Genomic DNA, 20,117 nt, shown 5'->3' on the forward strand with positions numbered 1-20,117 from the left:
ATATGCACTGTTTTCACTCTTTTCCTCAAAGTCGGGAGACTTTATGTCTCTATCTATATGCCCAAAGCACTGCGCATGCTTTATCACTCAAAGGGTTAGGGGCTATATTACTTTGTCCAGCAAACGAGGCGCTCTAGAGGTCAGATGAGAGAGTTCAAAGGCGATATAGTTTATTGTGCAGCGCAAATAGATGTCGATATCACTCGCGGGGGTCACTATCTTTTCACATCCTTTCCCTGAAACGGAAATCTTTCGTCAAAGTGGTTGACAAGTCGGCTAAGTTTATAGAGATGCGATATTGTTATTGAAGATGTAGAGAAAGTCCAAATTATTAATTGGTAGCAATGATACTCAATCAAAAAGAGAAAGAAAACTAATTACATCAATTTTTGTAATATCTTGCAACAGAAATTTCTAATGGACCACACAGAAATATCAAATGTGAAATGCAACTCAGAGTTATGAGGCATTCCAATCTTAGAGGTACTTACCTATGACATGCGAGTGAACAATTGAAGCAAATGCAAGACGATAATTATTTCAGGCAGTAAGTTCACAACTCATAGAGTATCAGACGAATGAATACTTGAAACAAAATCAAAACAATAACTCTCACGACAGGTGGAGATTCTAAACCAGATAATAAAATTTTAATCAATAAAATAAACATAGATGTGCTTTTAATTGAGTGTAGACGTGCACTTGAAAACAGAAGAGACAATTGCTCTACATTGAAAAGATGGACAGATTTTGTACTCGATACCATAAGTCATGGGAAGATGTGATAAAAAACTGCTTCGAAAAGGAGGAGCCGCGAAACGATTTCATTATCGCTGCATTTCAATACGTCCTAGACATGGTCGTATTCGGAGATATGGTACAAACTACAGAACTGAAGGTGCAAGAATTTATATGCCGAATCTACAATACTTATAAAAATATCTGCACATCAACGTCTGAAGGGCCATTGGGATTGATGGCGGAGTTTTTGAGGTTTGCCAACGAAGAATTGAAATACACTAGACCAGATGTAATTGTAATCATTGCAATGGGCATTGCGTACATCAAGAAAGCAGTCGGATCAAATTATCATATACAAGCGGTCTATATCGCACGATTCATTACGGATTTGTTTAAATTACACATATCTGAGATGGAAAGTACATAAAATCTTATCATGTGATATATTCCACTACCACGACAACGCAATTATTTTCTTCTACCAGTCTCTGCAACGATGTCGAATCAGCAGAAGTTCAATATTGTCGTGCAAGGTCTGATGTATTATCACCTGTTGAAACTCAACAAACATATCAATTGCGGTGGACCACCGGACGATTTTCATCTAATACTCTCTTGTACGCCATTCAAGAACCTTCATACAAAGAAAGGAAGCATCAATAAGAGACTCTGCAAATTCATCGCGACAAAGTGCAAGTTGTTGAAGCAATACAAACACGACGACAACATAGCGCCTGCATTAATCAACGCTGGATTCAAGCGCCCAATAATCAGAATAAACTATTTAATGTCTTCGGAATTCATCAATGAAGACAACAAACGAAAACTTCAGAGTTTGAAATAGAATTGTAATTTATCGAAATAAACAAGTGTATAAGTGGAACAATAATTGTAATCTTTGTCATCATTAAAATGAATTCTTCGCATCACAATGAAAAACACTTTACATTTAGCATGGCTAGACTGAGAACAATGATCGCTAAGGAAACGAATATTCCACAATTTGTGTAAGAATTCTCATATGGAATGAGACCTGACCACCAAATAGGTTTTACTCGACTACACTCTGTACAAATTCAATACCCGATGGATAGAATTGCCGGAGAAGGATCGGTCATTGAAATTTAGAGACATGATACATCGGTCTATGATTACAAAAAGGATCACTAATCTCATGTGAAAACTTATCATATTTCATGAATTAAATTCCACAGTGCACGTATATTTCTCAATCAGTTGCACTATCCCAGACTTAGTAAAAGAAGAAAAGGCCTCTTTGACAAGCAACCCGATTGGAGTGCGGAACAAATAAATAAATATTTTTGTCAACACAGTTGTCCATTGTTTGAGTACGAAAAAGGAGCCGTCCAAGGCTTGCAGTGGGTGCCAAGATATGGCAAAATGGGAAGTAAGGCAAGATAACTGATTGCGGAGGGTCGTTCGCGACAACTTTTACAATCGCGTTGGGGTTCACTGCCTGGGAGATAATACGAAGCCTTCGCGAAAAGCGACTCAATTATCAGATGCCACAATGCAAACGAAAGATTTTACGAGCACGACGTACAGGCCAAGTCTACGTTTCTAATCACGTAGTCTTCGTAACACACGGCACACAAACGTATATGAAATAATTTCCAAGTGGCAATCAGATTTTGGGAGAAGCGGATCACACAACAGCCATCAGAAGTGTTTAACCAATGTACAATGAAGATGAGCGTTATGCATAAACACAATGGAAGATATGTTATATTAATTATAATAATCAGATCAGCGCAGGTCACACATAAACGTAGATCCAATTCACAAAATATACTCGAGATTTCCCGTAACCATACAGAAAAAAACTATCATGTCATGGCATCTGGGCACTACAAATGGAAAGGCCATACTTTAATTTATAAGTCTTTAACTCATAACATTGTAAAACGCAAACTCATCGTTAAAGATCATTTTCTTCTTTAAATTTTCAAAATCAAAACTGCACGCTATTTCTTGCATTTTTCTAAAGATATAGATTAAAAAGTTGTGCATATACTCACACATACTATACAAGATATTTGTTTGTGGATTAATTGCTAAAATTTATCGGTTCACATTCAGGAGAAGTGGTGACTACCACACATCAGTAAGAGTTTAATCACAATTTGAACAAGTGTTGCGATTTATGATCAGTGTTGTAGAATGTGTAATTTCACAATACGCAAGCTTTAGGTCGCTCACTTTGACGAGCACTCTTTCACGATGTCAGAGAAGTTATCCGAATGGATTGATATTTTCTGTATAGACTATAACATAATGCGAATTCTTTATGTCGCGGATATTAAAAGTTACGAATATTTTTCGAACGAAAATTTACTTAAGACTCGAAGAAAGGGTCACCCGCGTCGACGAACCCGTTTCCGGAAAAAGCAACACGCTCGCGTGCGGTACCGCGTTAACGCGTCGGGCACAGAATCGCGTTCGGTTTCGGGTACGGCATTGGGGATACGCGGCCCGGCGTGTTGCCGAAACGTCTTCGACGACGCAGGTGAAAAATATACAGAAAATATCAATCCATTCGGATAACTTCTCTGACATCGTAAAAGAGTGCTCGTCAAAGTGAGCGACCTGAAGCTTGCGTATTGTGAAATTACACATTCTACAACACTGATCATAAATCGCAACACTTGTTCAAATTGTGATTAAACTCTTACTGATGTGTGGTAGTCACCACTTCTCCTGAATGTGAACCGATAAATTTTAGCAATTAATCCACAAACAAATATCTTGTATAGTATGTGTGAGTATATGCACAACTTTTTAATCTATATCTTTAGAAAAATGCAAGAAATAGCGTGCAGTTTTGATTTTGAAAATTTAAAGAAGAAAATGATCTTTAACGATGAGTTTGCGTTTTACAATGTTATGAGTTAAAGACTTATAAATTAAAGTATGGCCTTTCCATTTGTAGTGCCCAGATGCCATGACATGATAGTTTTTTTCTGTATGGTTACGGGAAATCTCGAGTATATTTTGTGAATTGGATCTACGTTCCTGCGGCGTCTACGACTCAACGTCGCCTTCACCCCTGCGTTCCGTGCTAAGCTGGGTTACAGTAACACGGCGCTGTGCCTAGCTTGCCGTACCCCAGCTACGATCCCCCATATCATCGAGGACTGTGAGCGGTACACGTGTGAACGCCGGGTACTTCGACGCCAACTTGAACTCCTCGACCATAGACCATTCAGCTTGTCCAAAGTACTTGGCCCATGGAGCTCTCCTGAACATCAGTGCCGGGCTCTTCGCTCCCTTTTTGTTTTCATGCAGGCCACTGGACTCCTTGAAGAGCTCTAAACAGAACTCCGACCTGTCGTTGCTTCATTCTCACCATAATTCATCCTCTCATATTAACCACTGTGAAATGGGGTAGTGTCCTGTGGCTACCACGGGGAAACATCCCATGTCATCATCACTTCTTCATTTATTGTTGTTGTTGTTGTTGGATCTACGTTTATGTGTGACCTGCGCTGATCTGATTATTATAATTAATATAACATATCTTCCATTGTGTTTATGCATAACGCTCATCTTCATTGTACATTGGTTAAACACTTCTGATGGCTGTTGTGTGATCCGCTTCTCCCAAAATCTGATTGCCACTTGGAAATTATTTCATATACGTTTGTGTGCCGTGTGTTACGAAGACTACGTGATTAGAAACGTAGACTTGGCCTGTACGTCGTGCTCGTAAAATCTTTCGTTTGCATTGTGGCATCTGATAATTGAGTCGCTTTTCGCGAAGGCTTCGTATTATCTCCCAGGCAGTGAACCCCAACGCGATTGTAAAAGTTGTCGCGAACGACCCTCCGCAATCAGTTATCTTGCCTTACTTCCCATTTTGCCATATCTTGGCCCCCACTGCAAGCCTTGGACGGCTCCTTTTTCCTACTCAAACAATGGACAACTGTGTTGACAAAAATATTTATTTATTTGTTCCGCACTCCAATCGGGTTGCTTGTCAAAGAGGCCTTTTCTTCTTTTACTAAGTCTGGGATAGTGCAACTGATTGAGAAATATACGTGCACTGTGGAATTTAATTCATGAAATATGATAAGTTTTCACATGAGATTAGTGATCCTTTTTGTAATCATAGACCGATGTATCATGTCTCTAAATTTCAATGACCGATCCTTCTCCGGCAATTCTATCCATCGGGTATTGAATTTGTACAGAGTGTAGTCGAGTAAAACCTATTTGGTGGTCAGGTCTCATTCCATATGAGAATTCTTACACAAATTGTGGAATATTCGTTTCCTTAGCGATCATTGTTCTCAGTCTAGCCATGCTAAATGTAAAGTGTTTTTCATTGTGATGCGAAGAATTCATTTTAATGATGACAAAGATTACAATTATTGTTTCACTTATACACTTGTTTATTTCGATAAATTACAATTCTATTTCAAACTCTGAAGTTTTCGTTTGTTGTCTTCATTGATGAATTCCGAAGACATTAAATAGTTTATTCTGATTATTGGGCGCTTGAATCCAGCGTTGATTAATGCAGGCGCTATGTTGTCGTCGTGTTTGTATTGCTTCAACAACTTGCACTTTGTCGCGATGAATTTGCAGAGTCTCTTATTGATGCTTCCTTTCTTTGTATGAAGGTTCTTGAATGGCGTACAAGAGAGTATTAGATGAAAATCGTCCGGTGGTCCACCGCAATTGATATGTTTGTTGAGTTTCAACAGGTGATAATACATCAGACCTTGCACGACAATATTGAACTTCTGCTGATTCGACATCGTTGCAGAGACTGGTAGAAGAAAATAATTGCGTTGTCGTGGTAGTGGAATATATCACATGATAAGATTTTATGTACTTTCCATCTCAGATATGTGTAATTTAAACAAATCCGTAATGAATCGTGCGATATAGACCGCTTGTATATGATAATTTGATCCGACTGCTTTCTTGATGTACGCAATGCCCATTGCAATGATTACAATTACATCTGGTCTAGTGTATTTCAATTCTTCGTTGGCAAACCTCAAAAACTCCGCCATCAATCCCAATGGCCCTTCAGACGTTGATGTGCAGATATTTTTATAAGTATTGTAGATTCGGCATATAAATTCTTGCACCTTCAGTTCTGTAGTTTGTACCATATCTCCGAATACGACCATGTCTAGGACGTATTGAAATGCAGCGATAATGAAATCGTTTCGCGGCTCCTCCTTTTCGAAGCAGTTTTTTATCACATCTTCCCATGACTTATGGTATCGAGTACAAAATCTGTCCATCTTTTCAATGTAGAGCAATTGTCTCTTCTGTTTTCAAGTGCACGTCTACACTCAATTAAAAGCACATCTATGTTTATTTTATTGATTAAAATTTTATTATCTGGTTTAGAATCTCCACCTGTCGTGAGAGTTATTGTTTTGATTTTGTTTCAAGTATTCATTCGTCTGATACTCTATGAGTTGTGAACTTACTGCCTGAAATAATTATCGTCTTGCATTTGCTTCAATTGTTCACTCGCATGTCATAGGTAAGTACCTCTAAGATTGGAATGCCTCATAACTCTGAGTTGCATTTCACATTTGATATTTCTGTGTGGTCCATTAGAAATTTCTGTTGCAAGATATTACAAAAATTGATGTAATTAGTTTTCTTTCTCTTTTTCATTGAGTATCATTGCTACCAATTAATAATTTGGACTTTCTCTACATCTTCAATAACAATATCGCATCTCTATAAACTTAGCCGACTTGTCAACCACTTTGACGAAAGATTTCCGTTTCAGGGAAAGGATGTGAAAAGATAGTGACCCCCGCGAGTGATATCGACATCTATTTGCGCTGCACAATAAACTATATCGCCTTTGAACTCTCTCATCTGACCTCTAGAGCGCCTCGTTTGCTGGACAAAGTAATATAGCCCCTAACCCTTTGAGTGATAAAGCATGCGCAGTGCTTTGGGCATATAGATAGAGACATAAAGTCTCCCGACTTTGAGGAAAAGAGTGAAAACAGTGCATATTTCCTACGTCTTGGATACCTCCATTAAGGTTCGTAGTGTTTGTTAGAATGAAAATTGTATATTGCTTGATTTTATGATGGTTCAATGATAGATTATTTTCCTCTGTTGTTGTTTACGTGTCGTCGCGTGTTCCTCTGTTCTTCATCGTTAAGTCTGTGCTATTTCGCCTTTGATAGATTGATTAGCTATTATTTCTCTATGTGTTGGATGGTGCGCAGGTTTGGCTCTCTATTAATTGTAGCTGTTGATTGTGTTGTTTCTCGTTATTTCCTTACGTCTATGCTATTCACTTAATAAGAAATTAAAAGTTGAGTAATGTTGGAATATGAAACTGAGATTCCCTATTGCGCTCGAAATGTTATGACAGATGTGATGTGATGTGATGTGAATAAAGAAAAAAAAATGGTGATGTGAGTTTCGACGAAGTCAAACTGGCTACCCCAGTACACTTAATACAGAAAGTTCAATCCCATGATGAGATGATGAAAACGCAAAAGGATGATGACAGATATTCACGCTATTGCATTGATGGTTCTCACGTATAGGAATATTAATTTTCTGATGAGTTTGATTTTCTGAATGGTATAGATTACTATGTTGTTTTGATTAGGAATATCTTCTTCGTAGTGGTATAGATTTTATTTCCTCTTGTGTTCGTGTCGTTCTGTTCGTTGGCTAGGAGCGTGCTATGTGGTGAAGTTCATTTTTAACATGTCTATTTTCTGATGAGTTTGATTTTTTCTTCTGATTTTCTGAATGATAGATTACTCTGCATTTTATTTCCTCTTGTGTTCGTGTCGTTCTTTGTTGGGTAGGAGTGTGCTGTGTGGTGAAGTGGAATATCTTCTTTGTATTGGTATAGATCTTATTTCCTCTTGTGTTCGTGTCGTTCTTTGTTCTGTTTGTTGGCTAGGAGTGTGCTATGTGGTGAAGTTCATTTTTAACATGTCTATTTTCTGATGAGTTTGATTTTTTCTTCTGATTTTCCTCTTGTGTTCGTGTCGTTCTTTGTTCTGTTTGTTGGCTAGGAGCGTGCTATGTGGTGAAGTGGAATATCTTCTTTGTAGTGGTATAGATTTTATTTCGTCTTGTGTTCGTGTCGTTCTGTTTGTTGGTTAGGATCGTGCTATGTGGTGAAGTTCGTTTTTAACATATCTATTTTCTGATGAGTTTGATTTTTTCTTCTGATTTTCCTCTTGTGTTCGTGTCGTTCTTTGTTCTGTTTGTTGGCTAGGAGCGTGCTATGTGGTGAAGTGGAATATCTTCTTTGTAGTGGTATAGATTTTATTTCGTCTTGTGTTCGTGTCCCATAGTCGTCCAGTGTCTCTGCTGTTCACAGTTAATTACATACAACTATCAGAACTTCCCGCTATTGCAAAGATGGTTCTCGCGTATAGGAATATTAGACTTTTTATAATACAACTTATAATTTTGTTTATAATCATATTGATTAAGAATATCTTCTTTGATTAAATGTGATGATCGTATTGATATGGTGTAGCTATTATTTCCCTACATGTCGGTTAGGTTCTATATTAATGCTATGTGTTGATTCGAATTATTGCCTTATGTCTGTGCTATTAACTTCAATAGAAATTAAATTTGTGTCACATTGGAATATTAGCTATTGTGCTCGAAATTACTTACACCTATCAGATTCTTACATCTCAGACTTTTTATAATTTTGATTGTAATCGTATTGTTTAAAAATATCTTAAATGCGCTATCACTTCTGATTCATTGAAAACTTCCACTAATAAAAATATTGTGTTTGATTTGTGATACCTATTCAATGCTATTGTATCATACCTTTAATAAGTATTGTTACGTGTATTGTGTTCCTTCTATTACAGATTTTTGGCTAAGTTTTTCCCATTGACACAGAGTCATAACATAATTCCTAATGACTTTAATAAATATATTTTCACTTGTACTTTTGTGTATGGCTATCCTTTGCATGTAAACTGCACACCTGTTGTAGCTGGAAAAAATATGATTCAAGTCGGCTCAGGCTGAAAAATGGTGAACGTCGGCGGCCCAGTCTGAAAAATGACGAAAGTCGGCGGCCCAGGCTGAATGGTAAACGGCACACGTAGCCCTCCGGCCACGCGACGCCCAAGTAGGAAAATTGTGAAAGAAGTCAGCCCAGGATGAATGGTAAGCGCGCAGCCCTCCGGGCACGCTCCGCCCACCACAGCAACCCTCCACCCGAGCACCGCCCTGTTACAAGTGGTGAAGGTTTTTTCGGCTGGGTTTTTCTCCTTCACCTGATTGGCATCACAATTCCCAGCACTATTGGCTTTAATAAATATATCTCAACTTGATTGGCATTAATAAATATATTTTGACTTGTCCTTTTTTGTGTATTACCCTTCTTTGCATGTCTCTGCATGTAAACCGCTCACCTGCTGTCGGAAAAATATGTGAAGTCGGCCCAAGAAGTCAGCCCAGGATGAAAAATATGCTACGATGAGCGCACGCGCAGCCCTCCCCCACCGATAATCACGTGGACAACCCTCCGCACACGCGCCGCGCAGGGAAAAATACGCGCAGGGCTCAGGGTAGGGGGGGTCCTGGATTCTCATGGGGCTGGGTTCTCAACCCCTCTCTACTACTGAGGTTCTTTAGCTGACACAGACAGGAACGTTTTATCATGTGCCGTGAATGAAATAATCATAGCTGTAAATCAATCTATATCTCCAAGTCCGTGCGATGTATAGAACCGTGCAGAGACCTTAAATCACATGCACTAAAGAAGAAACTCCGCGTGCCGACTAACCCCAGATAAATCCAAAGTACAATGGATATCAACAAACCACGTGACTACACCCTCCACCCCTCCTTCCTCCTGCGAACTGCCAATCCTACCGTCAAGCTGCAGCATACAGCCCTCCAGAGTGCTATGCTGAAAGCTGACATTCAGGCGAAGAAGAGGAGCTGAACTGAAGCTGAAGAGGGACTGAAACAAATGAAGCAGCGGACCCCATATTCGGGCGTCACCCAGCTCCAAAAACCCAGCTACCACCCTTTCTCTCTCTCTCTCCTGTGGACGTCCGGAATAGATAGCAACGTCCATATCCGGAAATTGATGTCCGCCAGACATCTCTGGGAGCTTCATAGATGGACGTCCCTGACTGTATATTTGTAGAATGCCCCGCCGCGGCTGTTTCAAGAATTGTTCAGGGGGCGGGGGGGGGGATGATGTTTGGTGAAGGTACGGTCAGTCTGCACGGGGGTGGCGGCTCGGTGCACACAGGAGGGGGAGAAGAGAGGAGGGTGAAAGAGGGAGGGGAGAGATGATGGCGGCACAGGAGAGGGAGGGGCATGCAGCCCCTTTTGCTCTGGGATTTCGGTATGTCCACGAGAATTACCCACCACAGAGAACATGAGAGCATACCTCAGTGGCCTTCATGGGGATGCTCCCTATGCCACTGTAACCGCCAGGGTGACACCAAGCGCAGCGATGTTTCGGGTTAAATCGAACATGCGCTTTCCATTTCCGTTGGAAAAACGTGGGGTTGACTTGGCAAATTAGCGAGATAAATTTTAAAAATTCCATTTATTGTAGTTGAATATTGACAAAATCGGTGTTTCCTGGCGCCAAAAGTGCCGCAAAGACAAATGCAGCAAGCGGCATCCCTGTACAACGTCTAGATTTTTTATATAATTCAGGGACACGTTACAGCAAACACCCTGTAGAACGGTGGCAACAGGGGCCTCAAAAAAGAAAAAAAAAAAACGTAGGTGACCTGTCGCTTAGGGCGGTTAGGTGGAGGTCACCCATTAAACTTTCAAATATTTTGCCACGACCAGAGGCGTAGCGCCTCCATTTTCCTGGGGGGCGGGGGTCACTCCAAAATCCTTATGAAAATTAAATTTGCCTGTCTATTGACATATTTTGGACATTCTTTGACTTCTTTGGCTTTTCTTTTGACTTTGATTTCCCATAGACAATTGTCCAAACAACAGCTTTAGACGGCCTTTGGCCTTTCTTTTTCCTGAAAGTCTAAAGAGGTCGCGCCAAAGGAAATCTATTGACTGCCTTTGGACTTCCTTTTTCTTCATTTTCAAAAGACAAGTCAATAGCCAGTCCAAAGAACGACCAAAAGAAGGGCATTCCGAAGGAAACACGAAAACTTAGGTGGAAGCATAAAGTGGGCTAGTGTAGCGGTAATAGATTATACAATATGGGGGTTGCACATTCCTAGAGTAGGAAGGCGAGAAAATGACGGAGGGCTCCACGTGATAGCACATCCTCCCCTCCGCCCCCTACAACAAAGCCAGATCGAGGAGCACGCCTGTAAGCCCGTACTTAATACTTAGTTATTTGCGCTACATCTTAAAAAAAGGAAAAACTCGCGTTTGTGCCATCAATAGTTATAGTAACACCCGATATTTCTTCCTTCTCTTCTTCAATATTGTCATTTTTAGCGCACCTTTCCTCCTCAATTCGTCGCTCTTGATGACAGTGAATCGCGCCGGGCAACATTGTTTGGCTTTCAAGCCGAGCCAATCCATTCATTCCCCCGCTTGATCTTTGCCATGTTTACTTGAGAGCGTTGTGGCGCCATTTACAGGTTATCTGATAACTTAGTTTTTTTCGCGTTCCAAGTGGATTTTTGTTTGTGTGAAGTGGCCCGATGTGGGCATGCTGGACGTCCATCGGATCGAGAACCTCTAGAACATTGATGCGGGTTTACGGATACTGCAAAGCGTAGATAATTTCTGAGGAAGGAAATTCGCCGCCAAATGGGTTTCGGACACAGATGCTTCGAGGCTTATATTATTGCTACAGGTGAGCCTTCTAATGTTATATTTATTTAATCATATTGAGGGAGGGATAAGCTTAATGATATAAAAAGTATTTGTAGCTGCTTCGTGTAATGAGCTGTATTGCACGTGGTTCTGAGTTTGCGCTCAGCTCAACTTATTTTTCGAGCATGCACAAAGGACTTCAATTGCATGGTTCACACCCGTCGTATTTTGAGAGGGGATACATAATACAGTTTGGGTCTTCTTTATTCCACTATTTATCACGATGCCGGAGTAACATTACTGGTGTATCCATGGAAGCGTGTGTAAATGTCAAGTATGCGACACTGTAATGGCCACCTTTTGTCCCCATATGGGGGTAGGCGTAGAGGATGTGTGATATTACTCATGTTAAATGCAGATGCCACAATACATTATATGCCACAAAATATTAAGGATATGCTATTCTATGTTTTCAGACAAAAGCTGAAAATTGCGCTTTCCCTGTAGGAGCACTGTGAAGGTAAACAAGCACCAGCCTACGGGAGACCAAGGAAAGCATCGCGTCGATGATTTCAAAAATGAAGTGACTCAATAAAGTGCACCTGTTCACATGTGATTTTGCGTTATTCGTCTCCCTTAATACTTCACGGCAGACTGAATTAAATTTGAGGCTAAGGCAACCCGAGACAACGTAGTATGTGCTGGGAGGGAGGGGGGGGGGGAGAAATCAAAAGAAAAGCCAATGACTTTCAATAGATGTTCAAACCAAAGCGTGTTGACTTTCAAAAGGAAGTCTAAAGGAAGTCCAGAGCGGAAATGTCTTTTGAAATCTTTCGGACAAATGTCAAAAGGAAGTCTGTCCCAAATAACCATTAGTGTTCCAAAGCAATTCCCAAGGATTTTCCATATAAAATCTATAGAATTTCAATATCGTGTCTATTCACTCTTTTGACTTATTTCTATAGAATTTCTATAGCATGGACAAATATTTTTTCATAAGGGATATTAAGCTACAGAATTCGTCGACAACAACTTTATTGTGAGATGATGAATGGGGAGTTTCAAAATACGAGGAGTTCGGCGACACACTCTTTAACGGCCTTCGCTAAAGAGTGCACCGCTTCTGCACGGCTAAACTGTAAGCTCTTCCTCTGAAGAGCAGAATTTGCAATTTCCAATCTTTCAAAAACGAGGATCACGAGCTTAGCATGAAATAACCGAATTTGTTGAGCGCGTTTGCGTATACCCACCAGCTTTTGGCCATGTGTCATTCTATCTATCCGACGACAGCGTGAACGGAAATTCGACTAGCTCGGAATTGTTACCTGATACTGAATGAAGTGAAGACGCCTTTAGCGTCCATCTGGTTTCGCAGAATTGCCTGAGGGCAGGTGTTCCTTCCTTTCGAAAGTGCTACAGCCAGCTGAGGCAGTGTGAAGAAGTTTTAACAAAAGTTACCAGGCTGTGAACAATCTTACACAGTCCCGACACACATGAATTTTCATGCACAAATCTTGCAACACCAGGTTCGGTGTGTGTGCAAGGCAGTGGACGCAAATGGCTCTTGGTTCAATGTCTTGCACTGGGGCTGGAAGACCATCGCTTTTGCCAGAAACATTTGCAGCTCCGTCACGGCATTCGGTTCGAAGATTGAATCGACGAAGCGTATCTTTTAGAATCGAGAAGAGTGTATTTGCTCCGGTGTCCGCGGTCACATTAAATCCAACAAGTACACCTCCTCAACTTCCATACCTCGTTTAACGTACCTGAGGCAAATGGATAGCTGTTCCTGCGTCCCTATGTTCGAAGTCTCGTCAGCAGTCGCCGCATAAAATACTGTATCTTGCACATCTCTCATTTGCGAGTGAAGCATGCTGTGGGTAATTAGCTCTAGCTTTTTGTTCTGCACTTCCCGGAAAATCCACCTACTCGTATACCCTGTTTTGTTGAGCCATGCCCCTAGCCCAGGTACATATCGGCTTCGCGTAACATTAAAAGTTGCCTCAAGTTACCCTCGTCCTCGTGACCGCGCAATGCGATACCTTGGCATGCGAAAAAAGCGAACAGACGACAGTACAACCAACAGCGATCGGCGACTATCCTTCATTTGATGAAGCTTTGACTGTGAGAGCGTAGGCGTTACAATTAAGTCCTGTGCTTGTATAGCTCTCAACGCCGTGGAAGCTGCGCGATGAAGCGCTGACGCTTCATGGCTTCTGGAGAGTTGCAGTGCTTTTCTAACGTTTCGGAAACTACTTTCAGCAACTGCAATGCATGAATCCTTATCTCGCGATGTGCATGGTAGCGGAAATTTTTTGTCCCTGGCAGTGACACAGATGGCACAATGCACCTTGCCGGTTTTTGCATTGTACGAAAGCCACGCGTAGGTGGATTCCCAGATCTTCAGGGAGCCCCGCCCGCTGTAGCTCTTGGTGGATGACGGCTCGGTCGTTTCATGACGGCCGCGAGTGCTTGGTTTGCAATGCGGACAAGTCACATCCACGGTAACTGAAGACGCCCCCAGAACGTCTCCTGCAATAGCTGCTAACGGGCCTGCATCAATGGACTTGCCGGCCGCAAACGTACTGTAGGCGTTGACATTGTTGTGTGAAACACCGGAAAGTGGACCTGACGAGCTGGGAGTTTCAGATGCTTCAGCAGACAACGGTGGTCCCTTCAGGAGATTTTTTTTTCATTCAGCATGTCAGGCTGACTGTCCCTTCGCGTAAACTGACGTGTTAAGCACAGGGTGTCTTCAGCAGACCACCAGACCAGACGATCGGCGAAGCGATACTTTCTCTGAATGCGTTCTCGCATGTTCTCGTCTGTACGTAGAAGGAAGGCGCACCATGCGCGCGACGAAGAATCCTCCTCACCCTCGCCTGTCGCGAAACAACACTGGCGCCGACTCCGGAATTTCACAAACGTTTGGGCTCATGTTAAGAGGGTAGAATGCTGGGCAGGTTGGTGAAGACACATGGTGAAACGAAAAGCGCGACAACGAGATGAAGACACAAATGGGTATTCATCTCGTTGCCGCGCTTTTCGTTGCGCCGTGTGGGTTCATGTAAACGCCACGGGGTGAAAGGAGGGTGGACGAATCCCGGACTGACAGGCCGGTGGGAGGGGGGCACGAGCCCCGCTCCCCCGCCTAATATATGCTTATGACCACGACTGTCCGTGTGCTGGCTGTCCAGTAGCACTATCTGCGATCACATCTCTGCAGATGATGACAGGTGAAGGACAGCCAATCACTAAGTCTGGCCTGTTCGAGAGTGATACTTCTGTTCCTCGCCATGTTCATGTAAGCTTGTTCGACACGTTGCGTAGTCAAAATTTTCTCGCGTGGACTCACGCAGGAGGGCATGTGGTATATCCTTTCTCACGACGCAACATGGATCTAGATCAATTATTACTTATGGGAGAGACGTATAGACATCGTACCCTGGCACCCTGGAAAGCTATGACGAAAAATGAAGTTGTGAAAATCATCCATTTGCTAGCGTAGACCATTACCATTCCGCAGAAAGTTTCCGCTCGATGGACACACGTTTCCTTGGTTCGCGATACTCAGGTAACAACCCTAAGACACATTACATTGGGTACAGTACTGATTACACTTACAGCCCCGTCAAACTTCAATGAATCAGACAATACCACAACTTGACATTGCGAGTAGAAAAAATTCAGCGGCGATTTAGCGGTAAATGCGAAAGAAATGCGTTCGCATTAAGCGCATTTTCCTGTGCATACTTGACTTCCGGGTATCCACTTCCAGTCTAAATCCAACTTCCGGTTGTCCGCTTCCCGTCTAATCTCGACTTCTGGTTCTCCGCTTCCGGTCTAACCATGACTTCCAGTCTATACTTGACTTCCGGTTCGACACTTTCGATTACTATATATCCATACTATAAGTCCATTTAATTAGTCTCAATTACTTTCGATTATCCGGTAATGACCTTTACTACCGAAGGTAACCGCATGATACCTCAGGTAATCCTGAACTCCATTTCATTCCTTTTGGTTACGTTTACTTGTTTTAATTACTCTCAATTCCCTTTAACTCACGTTAATTACCTTTAACCACATCCAGTTACCTCCGGTAACCTGCGATTACCTTCGGTAATTTTTAATATTTTTCTTAATTACATATATCTTATATTCATCACCTTTAAAGTCAACTTTCCTGCTTGAATTACCTTGAATTACCTCTAATTACTTTCAGTCACTCTTACCTCTTATTGTTAATTGCCTTCAGCTACTTGAATTTCAAACCATTTAGTACCTCCATTCACAATTACCCTCTTATATCCCCTTTACATGCACACTTATACCTCTGTCTCGGTGAGGCTTCACCACCTCACACACGGACATACGCGCGCACACACACACATACAGCCTTCTCCATTTTGACACTCCTAGTGCTAACGAATTAAAATTGACTGGCCTTGCTTGGGAAGAAACGAGACGAGAGAAAGCGGGAAGAGACTTAATTTCCCATCCACCCCGTACCACAGCCTCGGGGCCGTATCGCATTAGCAAGCAAGAAGGAAACATAAATGAATGACAGGAGCAATTCACGCGTGTGCACTGTTCTCGAGCGAAGCCGCAACCGGGGAAGAGAGTGGCATTTCGAAAGCTTCCTTGCCACGACCCTTACTGCGTACATTGTACCTGTACTGTGTACGCGAGCACTGAAAAAGGGTTTTGCCATTGAGACTGCCGCGTGGGACTCAAATTTTTATCTGTGACGCATACTTTAAGATTGAAGGACCTTTGAACGCAAATAGCCTGGAATGCGACATTCCACATATGTCTGTGAAGCGCAATAGAATATTTTCCAATATTTCTTTTCTCCCATAACAAGTTCGTTCAAGCTGAAAAGAGGAAACGCTCTTGCAATATCTAATCTTTTTTGTCTAGTCTTCGCGCTTCCCACACGCTGTCAAGCGCCCCGCAGGACATTTATTGTGCAACCTGACTATGCAAAATGGCGGCATGGACACGGCAAGAATAGGAAGAGGAAGAATCAAACAGCCTGCACAGTTACTAAGTCGCCTGAAAGGAAGCAACTGTTGTAATCATGTTTTCTACAATCTCTTGGGGTTATCATCTCCAACAAGCGCTCGGTGAAAGGAACTTCAATGGTGTAAGTCGCTCGATCCCCAATCTGAGCAGTGACATTTGCGCGCGTGACATTTACACACACGCACACAAGTGTAATCCAAAAGGGCAATCGACAACTTTTGGGAATATCTTCTTAAGCTGGACGACTGTTCTGCGTCTTCGATTTCCGTGTACCGTGTTTGGAATATTTATCCACTGCTGGCGACTGATATAGGATCTGGTACATGCAAGAAGGTGTCTTGCCCTTAACGCATCTATACGCATTCGATACTGCAATTCTGTAATATTCGGAGTTCTGTGAATTGGTTGAAGCGCACCGTTCTTTATGTGGGAAATAGAAATACGAAAAAGTGCCAAATGTGGGTAAGACATGCCTTGGGAAAGTTTGTCTAGTTGGTTAGTTGCGCGGTAGTAACGAGCGGGGAAAATTCGGCGGCTACAACCGACACAATGTCCGGCGTGCTACCCACCCATAGCAACAACGGACTACAATCAAATGAATATTTTGTAGAAGATATAAACCGATAGGGACGTCGTATTGGTACTGACACCGTCAAACCTAGCCGGGACGTGCGACCTAATGCGTCGCGCAGACTTCAGCACCAAGGAGCGTACAGTCGTTTGGTTTAGAAAAACTGTAAAGTGAAATATAACCGCAGTGTTTCAAGATACCAACATGTAGAACTTGGCTGTGTGATCACACACACAAGTCATCACCTCTCAATTCCTCACACTTTTTGCGCTAATTAATTTTAAACACTTTTAGAAAGTGAAAGGTGGCGACCCTCAACGTTCTCCAAGGACAAAGTTGGAGTGGGCCCATCACATGATATTGAAGTTCAACCTAACGCACTTGAGACAGCTTACTAATTACCATTCCACACTTAGAACAACAGTTCCGTTTAAAGTGTTCACGGTTGTAACGTGTGCGCTTCGTGCATGTGAGAAATATCTGTGCGATCTGCGCCATCTGTTGGCCTTTGTCTCTCTCCGCGTCTCTGTGTCGTCTGCTTGCTGTATCGCTGCTGTTTGCAAAACCTCGCATCCAGGGGATTTATACGAATGTCTGGCTTGCGTTCTTGTGTTCCGTGGTATAAAAAACTGCACATTCGACAATGAAATGTGTACTGCACCCGCGAGAAAGGCACGATCTCGCCTGATGTCTCGTCTGCTAGTAGTAGTAGACTTTTCCTATCCCGTTTGTGACAGGGTGGGCTACGCCAGCCTCCAATAGGGGGTTCGCGAGCAGCTGGCTCTAAAATGAAAAGTTCAAAGTTCGCTGCGTAATACCACTCATCTCTTGTTTGCGCCGTTTCCATTCCTCCAGGCGGCGTTTGGTGGTATCCTCTTCCAATGTTTCAAACACAGCACGGTTGGCGCGGTGCTCCGCAGACACATCCGTCGGGTTTGGGTTTGCGTATCCTGTTCGCAGGTCTTGCGTGTGGGGTTGACTTGAGCCCACCGTACTTCCGATGAAGTCGAGGGCCTGGGCTAGGTCACACTGTCTGGTTCCTCCCGGTAGTTTCGTACACTGTACGACGACAATATGTCCTCAATGTTGTTGCCGCAAACGGTGCACTTAACATCGTTTTCCTCGAAGAGGTCCTGCTGCCTCTTCGGGGTTAAGACGGAGCCCGTTCTTGCTTGAACCAATAGCGAGCTGCCTTCATCACCTCTGTAAAGTTGCACTGGGGAGGGTTTTTCTTTGAGCGATCTGTACGTGCGCAGGCTTGCTCGTTGCTCCATGTTGTGTTTCCACATTTCCAGGTATAGTCTGGCGTCTTCGTTCTTGACCGTTTTCTCCCACTCTCTTTTTGTCTTGGCTTGGTGTCGTACCGTGTCTTTTCTAAATTTGGAATGATATCGTTATCTGCCCGATTTGTTGACAACGGGAGGCGTACGCCTTTTTTGTTACAATTATGAACAGCATAAGTGTCACAAAAAAGCGTACGCCCTCCGTTTTCAACAAATCAGGGTAAATAACGATATCATTCAAGATGAGCGTGCTACACTCTTATAAATGAACTTCACCGCATAACACGCTCCTAGCCAACCATAATCTCGAATGATATCGTTATCTTCCCTGATTTGCTAAAAACGGGAGGCGTACGCCTTTTTTGTGACAATTATGAACAGCATAAGTGTCACAAGGGGGGGGGGGGGTGATGACAGGATAGGCTCGCCGTTGTTGGCCACACAGAAGTGGGCGTCGTCACGACTATAGCCAAAAAAGAAAAAGAAAACGCATAGCAAAACAAAACACAAAGGAAGGACGGACGGATGGAGGATAGAGGAGGTTGAAGGATGGGGATGTGGTGAGGTGTGTGGGGTGTGGTGAGGTGTGGTAAGTGTCACAAAATAGGCTCCGCCCCACGTTTTCAACAAATTAGGGACGAGAACGTTGTCATTCGGAATGATGGTTGGCTAGGAGTGTGCTATGCGGTGAAACTCATTTTTAAGAGTGTACGCGGTGTAGTTCATTTTTAAGAGCGTAGGAGCGCGTTCCTCGCCACTCCTTAGCTTTGCAAGTTCGCGTTTGCTCCGACCTCGTCAGTGCTGTACCGAGGGCCATCCGATAGTCATGGTGCAAGTGAAAAAAAAAAAAGTAAGACAAGGACGAGAGTGAGAGAAGGAGTGAGAGGAGGAACGTCCATTGCTTTGTAATGGCTCAATCGCCGTCGCCAACCGTCGAGCCGCGTGGAGAATAAAGCATTCTCTTTTACATTATCGTCCGTTGGCTGCTTGTGTTACATTCGCGATCGCTACATTAAAGCATTGCATGGAAGGTCTAGTATTGGTTCGGATTGCTATTCGAGTCGCGTCATTTTACAGGATGTGGCACGATACATAACGTCTGTAACGATTGTGTCCAAGTTTAACATTAAAGGCTGGTTCACACTATTGCGTTCCAACGCGTGCGAATGCGTCCGCGTGCGTGTTGCCGTGGTAACCAACCTGTGCGTCGCCCCGGGTGTAATAGGGTATTATAGGCGGCGCTCCAGGTTGAAGAAGAAAAAGCATGTCAACGCATACACACTTAAAAATGAACTTCACCGCATAGAACGCTCCAAGCCAACCATCATCTCGAATAATATCGTTATCTGCCCTGATTTGTTGAAAGTGGGAGGCGTACGCCTATTGCTGTGACAATTATTAACAGCATAAGTGTCACAAAAAAGGCGTACGCTCCCGTTTTCAACAAATCAGGGCAGATAACGATGTCATTGGAGATGATGGTTGGCTAAGAGCGTGCTATGCTGTGAAGTTCAGTTTTAAGAGTGTACACACGCAGCCGCACACACGCATTGGAACGCAATAGTGTGAACCGGTCTTTAACACAGGATTTACAAAGCTAATGTTATTATTGCGAAATATGTTTGTCACCTTACTCTCTTTATTGCTTTTCTCCCGCATAGTAGTGAAGGCATCCCTTTGAGTGCGGCAGTTGCGTAGCACTGGGCCGTCATCACTTATGC

General features: G+C 42.8%; 1 long non-coding RNA gene across 1 annotated transcript in view; it reads right to left on the bottom strand.

Annotated features, from left to right (window-relative positions):
* The window catches only part of LOC135399272 (uncharacterized), a 186,190-nt gene that overhangs the window by 34,205 nt on the left and 131,868 nt on the right, over positions 1-20,117 (bottom strand). The window lies entirely within an intron of this gene.

The sequence above is a fragment of the Ornithodoros turicata genome, chromosome 1 (assembly GCF_037126465.1).
Source record: "Ornithodoros turicata isolate Travis chromosome 1, ASM3712646v1, whole genome shotgun sequence".
Taxonomy (NCBI): domain Eukaryota; kingdom Metazoa; phylum Arthropoda; class Arachnida; order Ixodida; family Argasidae; genus Ornithodoros; species Ornithodoros turicata.